Source organism: Myotis myotis, unplaced genomic scaffold (assembly GCF_014108235.1).
Source record: "Myotis myotis isolate mMyoMyo1 unplaced genomic scaffold, mMyoMyo1.p scaffold_m19_p_11, whole genome shotgun sequence".
In the NCBI taxonomy this organism is placed as follows: domain Eukaryota; kingdom Metazoa; phylum Chordata; class Mammalia; order Chiroptera; family Vespertilionidae; genus Myotis; species Myotis myotis.
The window spans coordinates 42,352,659-42,365,796 of NW_023416315.1; the positions used below are offsets into that span (position 1 = coordinate 42,352,659).

Genomic DNA, 13,138 nt, shown 5'->3' on the forward strand with positions numbered 1-13,138 from the left:
AGGTACAAAATGGTTACTGGTTGAGCATTTAATGAAAGTCATCTTGGGACCCAAGTTAATCTAAAGCTTTAGGGGGAAAAAAACACACAAAGGTAGATTAGAGAAGACATGGTGAGAAAGTAATACAAGGAAAAAGGAGTATGAAATAGCTAGATGAAAGAAGGCACCGTTATACCTGCTATTGGAAAACAGAAGGTTCCCATGAAATCTTTAGTAAGGTGAAATGGTTAAAGCAAAGCAATTACCTACCATTAATTTACAGGAAAAAATTTTTTGCGCTTTCCCAGACCCAAAAAATAATCTACCAAATCATACCAAATACAGGCATACCTTGTTTTATTGTGCACCGCAGACATTTTTTTAAAAACAATTGAAGGTTTGTAGCAACTATGTTGAGCAATTTGATTGGTGCATACTTTTGCAGTCAAGTATAAACATAACCTTTATATACACTGGGAAAATAAAATGTGTGCCTTCCTGTGCCGCAGTGGTCTGAAACGGAATCTGCAATACCTCCGGTGTATGCTTGTACACTTAAGAATGTCCAGTGTTACACTAAGTGTCAACAGCCTAACCAGCTCTTGGGCTTTTTAACTCCTTAGGACACACCTTGCTAACGGATGCACAAAATAGAGATAATGCACAGATGCTCACACTGTTTTAAGCTATGGCGGCTTGATGCTGAGATGCTACATTACTTGAAGAGACATCCCTTGCAAGCATGTGACTATAAGCCAACCAACTGATTAATAGCAAAGTTCTTAAGGTGGGACTTGATTTGAAAGGAGGCTGGACAGAAGATATAATTTGGAGGCAGTGTTGATAGAATTTGCTGAATGAAGATAAAAAGAATGGGAGCTATTTCAAAGATGATTCTTAGGGGGGAGTGGGGGGGGGGAAGGTCAGTGGGGAAAAAGGAGACATGTAATACTTTCAACAATAAAGGATTGAAAAAAGATTCTTAGGCTTTTGGCTTAAACAGCTGAGTGAGTTTGGAGACTCTAAGAATATATTTCATTAAATATTTTTATTACTGTTAGTATTAAAGATATGAGGCATCCAAATGAAGATGTCAAGTTGATAGTTGGAAGCTGGAATTCAACAGGTGTGAATTAGACCTATAAATGTGAGTTAGAGGGATCCAAATTGTTTTAAAGATCACCTAGAGAGGTTAGAGAAGACAGTCTAGCTTCCAATTCTGGAACACTCTAACAGTTGGAAGTCAAGTGATGCATAAACAAACAAAGGAGTCTGAAAAGGACCAACCAGTAGTATAGGATGAAAACTAATAGGTGTGATGCCCTGGCCAATGTGTCTCAGTTGGCTGGGTGACGTCCAATGCATCAAAAGTTTGCTGGTTTGATTCCCAGTGAGAGCACATGTCCGGGTATCAAGATTGGGGGCATAAGAGGCCCTTATCCCTTCCCTCTCTAAAAATCAACAAAATTCTTAAAACCAAAACTAACAGGTGCTAAGAGGCACATGAGTGTTTTTCAAGGAGCATCAAGTAGTCAACTGTGTTAAATAGGACTGCTTTGAGGATGACTATCTGATCTGGCAATATGAAGGACACTGGTGACCTTAAGGTAAGCAGTTTCAGGTAGTGGAGACAGAAGCCATATTGGAATACACAGATAATTGGAAGTAGGGAAGACAATACAAACAGGTCTTTTACGGGGTTTAGCTTTCAAGGTAAGTAGGGAGAGAGAATACTAGCTACCATAATGTCAAGACAGATGTTATTTATTTTTTTATTTTTATTTTTTAAAATATATTTTATTGATTTTTTACAGAGAGGAAGGGAGAGAGACAGAGAGTCAGAAACATCGATGAGAGAGAATCATCGATCAGCTGCCTCCTGCACATCTCCTACTGGGGATGTGCCTGCAACCCAGGTACATGCCCCTGACCGGAATCGAACCTGGGACCCCTCAGTCCACAGGCCGACGCTCTATCCACTGAGCCAAACCGGTTTCGGCAAGACAGATGTTATTTAGAAGAGCATATCTGCCATTCTGATTCGACCAGAGTGACTGAGAAATGTTGGGTGAATAAACTGATTTAAGATAGTAAGGTACAAAGTTGAGTATTTTAATGCCTTTGCCTTTATTCTAATTCATTATACACGAAACTGGACTGTTTCCCATTTGATTTATCAGGGAAGTATGTCAGGAAGATCTCCAAATCTGTAATAAAATTTTTGGTCCTCTTTGGGGCAAATAAGTACACACCACCAGTCCATTTAGATCTTCCTTTCTCTGTCACTGAGTTATAGTTATACCACATGTGCTATTTTTACACTAACTAGAAATAAAAGAGAAAAAAGGTAATAGTCATTTTAACTGGTGAAATGGCATTCTGGTCATGTTTCTCTCATTTGGTGGCTATATTAAACAGAAAAAAATACCCTAATAAAATCAAGGAAATAACTGAAATATGGTACAAAACATTTACAATGGAGTATTTACATATATTCGCATTTAAATGAGAAATGTAAACTTTTATAACATCCAATGAACAAGATGACACTACTTAATGTAGAACAAAAAGAACTCTTGGATATGTTATTTAACACAGAATTAAAGAAATGAATCCTTCATCCTACTCTATTACAGTATGATGTAAAGCTTTTATTCAATGGATTACTTTATGTATCTCCACCTATATTAATTATTCTGATTTTCTAGGCAATTAAGTGACATATATCTTCTAAAAACTAGAACCAAAAAAAGTGACACTTCTTCCTAGCTTTGGGATTAGTTCTGTAGATAAATTTGTATCAATCAGTTCCCAAGCACAGTACAAGTACAAGGGTAGATTCTATTAGTGAAGATCATGAGAAGCACAGAAATTTTACTAACCCTAGGTGCTTGGAATTTATTCTACACTAGAGGACCGATGCATGAAAATTCATGCACTGGATGGGGGTGGGAGGGGTCCCTCAGCCCACCTGCCCCCTCTCACAGTCCGGGAGCCATTAGGGGCAGGAGGCGACCCAGCGATCAGAGGAAGGCAACGCCCCCATCACACCTCTACTGCTGCTACTGCCAGCAGCGCAAGCCTCAGGCAGCCCTGGGCAGCTGGGTAGCTGACATCCGAGGTTTGCCTGCACCTCAGGCCGGCCCTGGGCGGCTGCGGGACTGAGGGCAGGTCTGGCCGCACTGTGCGCTTGCCACCCCCCAGCTGGGCTGAAAGGACTGTGGGACTCCAGCGGCAGGTGCAAGGAGGGGCCGGACCACCCCTCGGGGCTCTGGGGACTGGGCGCCGCCATCTTTGTGACAATTTGCATATTCCCTCTTTATTAGATAGGATTGAAAAACAGGCTAAGGCTACATGGTATGAAAAAAATTCACTCTTAGATACTTTCATAAGGGGAAATCAAGCAAGCTACAGAATATATAGCACTAGAATTTTACTGATGAGGTAAGAATTAAAAACCACTAGCTAAAACACAGTTTTGGACATATTTCAACTAATAAGACAGTAAGGACCCATTTAATTTTCAGATGTCTTTTTCTGACCCAATATATTAGCACAAATTACTCCTGTAACTTTCCTGTGATGATCACCCGTCTTTTATTCATATATTAACATGCCTATTTAAAAAATTTTTTTACAATGAGATACTATTGTCACATCTTTTATAATTTTTTTTGCATTAGGAACATTTTCCAATATTACTACTTACTCTGTCACAGCATTTTTAATGAATACAAAGCATCTCAATTTACCTAACCATTAACCTATTAATGAACATTTTTGTTTGAGATCTTGCTATTATAAAGACTCCATATTGACCATCATCATACCTATCATTGCATATAATGAACTAGAGGCCCGATGCACGAAATTCGTGCAAGGGGCTCGGCCCTTGCAGCCCCAGTTTCGTCCGGAAGGTCAGTCTGGAAGGTCGTTCAGCTGTCTGGTCTAATTAGCATATCACGCTTTTAATATTATAGATTCCTTAGGAAATGTTTGAAAGGTGATTTCCTTAATAATGTATAATAATCTAAAAGATGTGTTTTAAGGTATTTTTATTTTGAAAGAGAACAGATAAATTCCTATATCCTGAACACATTTACATAGAGGGGTGTAAAAAAAAAAAAGACAAAACCACAAAATAAATCTTGAATATTGATTTTATTCAAGATAGGAATAGGGGACATGCCATACTTGAAGTTGAATGCTTTGGGCTATGGTCCTGGGCCCCAAGGGATTTGCTCTTCTGTGTACTTTGTGGAAGTTTGAGAAGCAGAGCTATAAATGAACATAAAACATACTGAATTAAGGTACCTAATTAATGCTCATGATAGCTTGGTTTTAAGATGGCAAAATATGACTGTATGCCATATAATCAATAAAGATGTTAATGGAGTTTATTATAATATACTTTAATTGCTTAAGATGTTGATTTCAATTATCAACGATTGGAAATAGTATCATTATTTAAGAGAATTACTTGATAGTATTACAAGTAATGTAATTTTATAGCATTTTATATCTGGTTTGGCAATAAAATCTTATTGCTTATTAAAAACCAAAAATGTTATTTTTCACCCAGTGCATGACTTAAGAGTTTATAACATGTACTTGACTGCATTTTAAGATTTCATCCATTTACACTGAGCACTTGATGCAAAGCAGCATCAAAAGATCTTTAAAATTAATACATCAAATTATCACTATAGTCTTGATTTATACAGAAGTTAATTTTTAAAATGCATTTCCTCTACAGACACTAAAATACTCATAGGCAATAAATACATAAACTTAATGAGCATTTTCCTGTTGTTACACAACACCTGATAGTAAATAAAGATTAGCTTTGACAACCTGGTGCTTGAAAAAATGCCAGGCAACACAACAACGTACATAACCAAAAAAAAAGGGGGGGGGGGAGAGGGTAACATTTCAAACAAACAAACAAAATTATTCACAAAGGGCTCTTCAGTGTACTTTTTCCTGACAACTTCTTTCTGGTATCCAGTCACAGAATGGGCTATCTATCCACAAATGTAAAAAAAAAAGCAAACTTCATAAACAGGTTCTTTCTTTTATTTAAATTTATTGTTTACCTTTATAGAATCAAAGCATAAACAAAACCTATTTGTAATTTCCATTACAAAAATTCTCTTCATAAAAGGAAAAAAAAACATGAAAAAAGAGGGAGAAATGATATGAATGCAAACAAACACTACATACAACATTTCATAACTATCTATTTTATATTTAACACAGCAACAGACTGATCACTTTCTCAGGTCATTTCATATCATTTAGGGATAGAAAAAGATGTGGAGCTGAAATTGCAAAGCATTCAGAATAATTAGGGAATTCTTTATTGTTTTTTAGATGGGAAAATAAAGTGCTAAAAGTGATGGTGATAAGAGGAAACTGAATATTAAAAGAAAACTCAATTTTAAGAAGGCAGCCTCTCTATATAATATTTTAAAAAGTGGAACTCTTCCTAAACTTTATTGCTGTCCTAAAGGTTTGATGTCTCTGCAACACATACTTTCAAAACACTTCCCAACCCCCTCAATATTTTAACATTTATGTGCCAGGTTGTGAATCTCTAAGGACATTTGTTTCACATTGTCTTATTCATCTTCACAAGTGTTAACGTAAGCCAATGTACTTCAAGGTGCAGGACAAAAGCAACTGTTCAAAATAACAAGTTGTTATTTTCAGAAAAAATTTATTACATCATTAATAAAAATTAAGGTCTATAGACTTTAGAGAGAGAAAGTGAGCAGAAAGATAAGCATCACTCCTGGCTGGTTTGGCTCAGTGGATAGAGCGCCGGCCTGCAGACTGAAGGGTCCCAGGTTCTATTCCGGTCAAGGGCACATGCCCGGGTTGCAGGCTCCATCCCCAGTTGGGGGCGTGCAGGAGGCAGCCGATCAATGATTCTCTCATCATTGATGGTTCTATTTCTCTCTCTCTCTCTTCCTCTCTAAAATCAATAAAAATATATTTAAAAAAAAGAAAGATAAGCATTATATGGGAAGGACTAGTTTTGCTGTTCTTATTTCAATACTAACTAGTAACACTTAACCTTACAAATACATACAGTTATCTCTCCTGCTGCCTTGAAGTGAAATGAGGTAACCTTGCTCCATCTTAAAAAAAAAAAATCTAAGTATGCATGCAATGCCCAGTACTTGCTGATTAACTGTTGATGAAGACAGAGCAATAGCATTTTGGCTCCACCATCTAGCTCAACTGCAATCAATTAAAGAGATTCATGCAGAATATGCAGGTCTAGATCAGCCCCCAAAATCACATTTTGGGTGAGCCTATCAACTAAAATAGTAAAAAAAAAAAAAAAAAAAAAAAAAAAAAAAGAGTTCGGTGGCAAATAAAAGCACCTAGTATATATGGGAGTTAAAATAATCAGATAAAATCACCACAAAACATGAAATGTACTTTCCCCAAAACTGTAACAAGGACTGCCTTTTTCAGAAAAAAGGAAAATGTTTGATCTCACACCAGCCTGTTTTTATTCTTAAAAACATTCAGTCTGACCATTTTCGTAACATTAAGAAACACAACTCTCATGTTTTCCTAAATCTTAACCTAATGTAATAGAATTTTATCCCCACTACACCGTCATAGTAAAAAGCTACCCTCTTCGGTGTACTATCACCACAGTCTTCAAACATGGAAGTGCTGGTAAATTACTCAAATGACGAAAAAATAATAATAACGCACGGTTATTTGAAACACAAATGTAAAAACCAGCTCATTCAGAAAGCAATCTCAAGCAATGAAAAAATATGAAAGTCCTCAACTGAAAAAAAAAAAAAAAAGATTCTGTTTGTAAAAATTTGCAACACAATGGAAGAATATTTTCTCACTTGGACCAAAACTTAAAAACAGTTAAGTGGTTAACTGTCTCTCAATAATGAAAGGTATCATTATTAGTAAAAGACAAAAATTCCAAACGGAGGGGAAAAAAAAACCCCAAATGTTGTTATTCTGCGCGTACAACGCGGCTGAGACGGCAATGCCGGGCACCACGCACTGTGCTGGCTGCTCCGACACCAAGCCTCGCCCGCTGTCGGGGGGAGGTACCTGACCACGAATCGAGTCAGGAAAACCGCCCCACACCGATCCCCAAATTCAATCGGGGACAGGCCGGGGGTCCTGGGCCCGCTTCGTAGCATCATCGCCCTCCCGTCGTCGACACCGAATGCTTTTGCTCTAAAAACACCTGCTCTATCCCCATTCATTCCGCCGCCCAGACAGGCACCGGGACCCCTCTCGGACCTACGCCGGAGACCGGGCTAAAAACACCCCATGTCCCTCAAGAGACACCCCACGTCTATTTCAAAGGACACATGCCATGAAAAGAAATTCAAACCCTCCCTCGGACCTTGGCAGATGCTGACAATTGCTACTTGCCGAGGCATCGCACGGTTCTCCGGTCGGTTCGGACCGTCTGCCCGTCACCCGGCCCACGCCTCCCCTTTTCAAAAGAAGGGGACTCCGGCCGACAGAGACAGTCGGAACCCCGATCCCCTCGGGCCGGGCCACGGAGAGGCGAGCGAGAGTGAGTCCAAAAAGACGGGAAGAGACATCTAAGACGCAAACGGGGTGAAAAAGGAAAAATCAGGGGGGTGGGGCGAGACCCACCTCTTCATTGAGCCTCCCAATCCTACAAACGAAAAGGTACCAACCACAACAAAAAGACAGAAAGGCGAGCACCACAGATACAAGGAAGGCTTCCCGACTCTCCGCATCCCCGGGCCCAATTCCCTCCGCAGATCCCGGCCCACCCCACCCCCAGGGGTCCCGGCGCCATTTAGCTCCTCCGAAGCCGCCGCCATTTTCCGCCCCTGCCGGGTCGCCGCGGTGCCTCGGCGGCTGCTGGTGACTCTCCTCTGCAGCCGGAGTCGCCGCCACAGGCCCGGCCCCGAGAGGGAGGCCCCGGCCTGAGCGTGCGGGGACGGCAGCTCCAGCGTCACCAAGGCCCGGCTCCCACCCCGCCCGCGGTGCCCGGGGGCCGGCAGCTGGCGCCGGCCGGCGGGAGCAGGCGGGCAGCAAGGGGGCCGGACAGGCTCCACTGGGCGGAGCGGCCCTGGCGGCGGTTGGGACCTGAAGGTTCCATCGCACTTACTTCCTGTTTTGGGTCCGGGCACTTTGGAAGAACCAGGATGAAGGCTCCAAAAAATACCAGGATGGAGGAAGCAGCCACGGGCAAGAGTGGCTACAGCTGGAGTAAGCGAGCGCGACGAGCCACCGGAAACGGAGCTACGGCCGCACCCCGCCCCTAAGCCCCCGCCCGCTCCCCCCGCCCGCTCTCCCTTTCCTCGGGCGGGCCCTGCGAGCCAGGTGCTACGTCACTTCCGGCAAAGTGGGCGCGCGAAAAAAGGTCCCGGGTTTGTTGGAGTTGCAGACCAGGTCCATGGTCGGCTGTTCTCTTCCTGTCGTCATACTAGGAAAAACTCCGTGCGGATTATCTCGCTGCTGCTGATATAATGGAGGCAATGGAGCTCCCCCCCCCCCCCACTTTTTGTGTGCAACTGTGGCCCTTCTGGTTTCGGAGAAAGTTGGGCCCCGCGCGCAGGCCCAGTTTCATCATTCTGCGGGGCTCGGAGCGGAGGAAGCTGCAGGTCGGGACGGCTTGGAAGCGGGGTCTGAGTGCAGAAGAAAACCTGAAATTGGGTGTCTGATCTTCCCATTTGGTCGGCTTGGCAGTAGGCGCTTTGCCGGCGTAGGCGCTTACAGCAGATGTCACCTGTTGGGACGTCTGTTGCAATTAGTGGGGACATGTATCCCGTCTGGGTGTAGGAAGACGCCGCTCGTCTGAAAGCACGGCTTTCCCCCTAAATCTCACAGAAGACGCATAGTCGGCCCCGCCCCCAGGCCAGTCTTTAAGAAACTTCGTGAGACCCAGGCAAGGATTTTTGTTTTAGAGTTCCGAGGCTTTGGAAAAATCGAAAGATTGTGTGTTTTGAACCCTGTTACTGCCCTGATGATTCTGACCTCATTTTACTTGTTTATCAAACTAGCTTTATTGTACTCTGCTCTCCCTTATCGACTGGGAGTGTAGGAGCTTAAAAGTTAGACTTCACTGAAATAATGGCATCCAACAGTTGTGTGCAGACGCACGCTGCATGGTCACAGTGGGGATGGAGTCGCTGTCAGTTGTAAAAGTCAAATGAAGGGCCATCAGGAATGACACTTGGGCAGTTTCTTGTGAAATGAAAACATGTTCTTACCATATAGTCCAGCAATCACACTTCTTGCTGTTTGCACAAAGGAGTTGTAATGTTATGTCCACCAAACAACCTGCACACAGATATTTACAGCAACTTTATTCATAATTTCCAAAACTTGAGCGCAACCATAATGTGCTTCAGTAGGTAAATTCATAAACGGTGGTACATTTATACAAGGGAATATTAATGCTTCTCTTTTTTTTTTTTAAAAAAAGCTATCAAATTATGAAAAGACTTGGAGAAACTTTCAATGCATATTACGAAGTGAAAGAAGTTTCTGTATAATTCCAACTATATGACCTTCTGAGAAGGCAAAACTATGGAGATAGTGAAAAGACCAACAGTTGCGGGAGTTTGGGGCTGGACAGAGGAGCAGGTAACGCGCACAGGATTTTCAGGGCAGTGCAGTGATTCCCTATGATCAATAATGGTAAATACATGTCATTGTGCATTTATCAAAACCCATAGAATGTACCATACCAATGAGGAACCCTAATGTAAACTATGGACTTGGGTGTTAATGATGGGTCAGTGTGGGCTCATGGTTTGTAACAAATGTACCACTTTGGTGCTGAATGTTGATAATGGGGGAGGCTATACATGCGACGGTGGTGGGTGTTTGTGGGGGGGGGATAAGTATATAGAAAATATCTATACTTTCCCCTCAATATCTCCCCCCCCCCAATTTTATAGTGGATCTTAAACTACTCTTTGAAAAGACTATCTTGAAAAAGAAGTATGAAAGAGCTTAAAAAAGACGGAATTTGAACAACGGGAGCCAACATTTTTTTGAGAGCTTATGTGTCAATTCAATGCTTTACATGCATTACACTCATTTAGTATTTGCAAGCACAAAATGTGTATGTACAGTTATGACTAATGAATCCCGTTTTAGATAGGAACCAGGAAGAAGTGAAGGAATGTGTCCCAGGGCACACAGCAAATACGTGGTAGAGTTGGAATGGAAGCCTCAGCTCTAGAGCCTATGATCTGGACTACCCTTCTGAACCGCACAAAATACACTCTGGCAAGTCTTTTTATAATGAAAACAAAGTGTTACAACCAGTTTTCACAGTTTAAACCAGCGGTTCTCAACCTGTGGGTCGCGACCCCTTTGGCGGTTGAACGACCCTTTCACAGGGGTCGCCTAAGACCATCCTGCATATCAGATATTTACATTACGATTCATAACAGTAGCAACATTATAGTTATGAAGTAGCAACGAAAATAATTTTATGGTTGGGTCACAACATGAGGAACTGTATTTAAAGGGCCAGAAGGTTGAGAACCACTGAAATGGAAGATGGACATGTTTGCCTAACTTTCAAAAATAAATGCCAGAAGCAGCAATTTATTGCATCTAACTTTATTACCAATTTGTGGTACTTTCTGCATCCTACTGTAGTTATGACATATATAATTCAGTTTTAAATGAGTACAAAAGTAATATATATGTAAGCAAAACCATGAGTCAGGATAGAGTTGTGGTATTGATGTTGGAATCAGACCTGATTGTGAATCTTGATTTCATGGCTTAGTAGTGAGTATGACATTTTACTTCTCTAAAGCTTCATTTGCTTTTGAAAAATGTAACAACAAAATTTATCTCCCAGAATAATGAATTCAACATGCTTTGCATAGAGCCTGACATGTTTTAAGCACTTTAAAATGGAAACTAGTAAATTTCTGACCCAGAAAAGCAATTAAGCTATTCAAAGAGCAGTTGTAATGAAATAATCACATATATAAAATTATTAACATTTATGAGGAAGTGATTCCTAATTAGCCACATTTTTCATAAAGCATAACCATATAGGATTATTTTCACTATGGCATAGAGAGTGATATTTAAATTATAGTCTGGCTGCCCATTCTATTCTGTACAATCTTAGGTCAGCCTGTACTCAGCTGTTAATTCCCTAAAAAAGTCAAGTGCATCCTCTTAATTCTCCCTTCCTGGTGAGTTTCATAATTGCCGTCACCCAAGGACAGTTCATATTTCCTTGAGAAGGACAAGTGTATTTTAATATTGGTTTAATACATAATTTAAAAAGTAAATTAAACTTTATGATAAAAACTAAGTGGGTATACAGGAAATGTACCTCAACTTAATAAAGGCCATATATGACAGGCCAACAGCTAACATCATACTCAATGGTGAAAGGCTAAAAGCTTTTCCTCTGAGATCAGGAACAAGAGAAGGATACCCACTTTCACCACTTTTATTCATCCTAAAGACGCCATAAAAAAAACCTTAGAGCTAATTAACATATTCAGTAATGTTGCACAATACAAAATCAATACACAAAAATCTGTTGCATTTCTATACACTAATAAAAACGTAGAAGAAAATCCCATTTACAATTGAATTAAAAAGCATAAAAGCACCTAGGAATAAATTTAACCAAGGAAGTGAAAGACCTGTACATTGAAAACTATAAAGCAGTAATTAAAGAAATTGAAGAAAGCACAAATAAATTGGAAGATATTCTGCACTCATGAACTGGAAGAATAAATATTATAAAAATGTCCATACTACCCAAACAATATACAGACTTAATGCAATCCCTATCAAAATTCTAATGGCATTCTTCACAGAAATAGAACAAACACTTTCTAAAATTTGTATGGAACCACAAAATACCCCAAAGAGACAAAGCAATCTTTAAAAGAAGGAACAAAGCTGTATGCATCATGCTCCCTCACGTCAAATGATAGAAAACTGTAGCAATTCAAACAGTATGGTATTTGCATAAAAACACATAACTCTATAAACTCATGCATATATAGTCAACTAATTTATTACAAAGGAGCCAAGACTATACACTCGGGAAAGGACAGTCTCTTCAATAAATGGTGTTGGGAAAATTGGACAGTCACATGCAAAAGAATGAAATTGGATCACTGTCTTGAACCATACTGTTTTCCATAGTGGCTGTACCAATTTACATTCCCACCAACAGAACACAAGTGTTCCCTTTTCTCCACATCTTCACCAACACTTGCTAATTCTTGTCTTTTTTTTTTTATAATCCTGCATGGTGTGGCTCAGTTGGTTGGATGTACTGAAGGGTAGCTGGTTTAATTCCTGGTCAGGGCACTTGGATTTTGGACTTAATTTCCATTGGGGAGCATGTAGGAGGCAGTTCACTCTCACAATGATGTCTCTTTCTCCCTCTCCAAAAATCAATACAAATATTAAAAATAAAAAAAACCCCAGTATGGAGTTCCTCAAAAATACTAAAATAGAACTACCATAGGATCCAGCAATTCCACTTTTGGGTCTTTATATGAAAACACAAAAACACTAACTTGAAAAGATATATGCACTCAAATGTTCATTGCAACATTATTTACAATAGCCAAGATAATGGAAAAAACCTAAACAACCTAAGTGTTATCAATGGATGAAAATCAAGAGGATGTGGTATATAGGTAAAATGGAATATTATGCAGCCATAAAAATTTTGCCATTTGCTACAAAATGGATACACTTAGAGGGTATTATAATAAGTGAAGCAAGTCAGACAGAGAAACATGTATACTGTATGATTTCCCTTATATGTGAAATAAAAAACAAAAAAATCTCATAGATAGGATAGATTGGTGTTTGCTAGGATGTTCATTAATAATTAAAAGTAAATCTTTTAATAACACTTGCATATCTGTGACTTGCATAACATTGCAAGACTATCCATAACATAATTTGAATCCTAGATCAACTTTCTGCGGTTAGACTTCTAGGTTATTCCTACTTCACTACTAAGTCAATGTGTGCCTAGGGAGTGCATGAGGTATTTTATATTATCCTAGGATTTACTTAATTAAGAATTAAATATTTTGTAGAAAAATCATGAGAACTTGTTCTAATTTTTTTATAATACTTTTATAAACTTTATCAGTGATAGAAT

General features: G+C 39.9%; 1 protein-coding gene across 4 annotated transcripts in view; it reads right to left on the reverse strand.

Annotated features, from left to right (window-relative positions):
- The window catches only part of DMTF1 (cyclin D binding myb like transcription factor 1), a 47,692-nt gene extending 39,428 nt beyond the window's left edge, over positions 1 to 8,264 (reverse strand). For all 4 annotated transcript variants that reach the window (XM_036328324.1, XM_036328323.1, XM_036328322.1 and 1 more), the window contains exon 1: positions 8,123 to 8,264. The gene's annotated coding sequence lies outside the window, so the exon portion shown is untranslated. The remainder of the gene's footprint in view (positions 1 to 8,122) is intronic.
- Between the last annotated feature and the right edge of the window lie 4,874 nt (positions 8,265 to 13,138).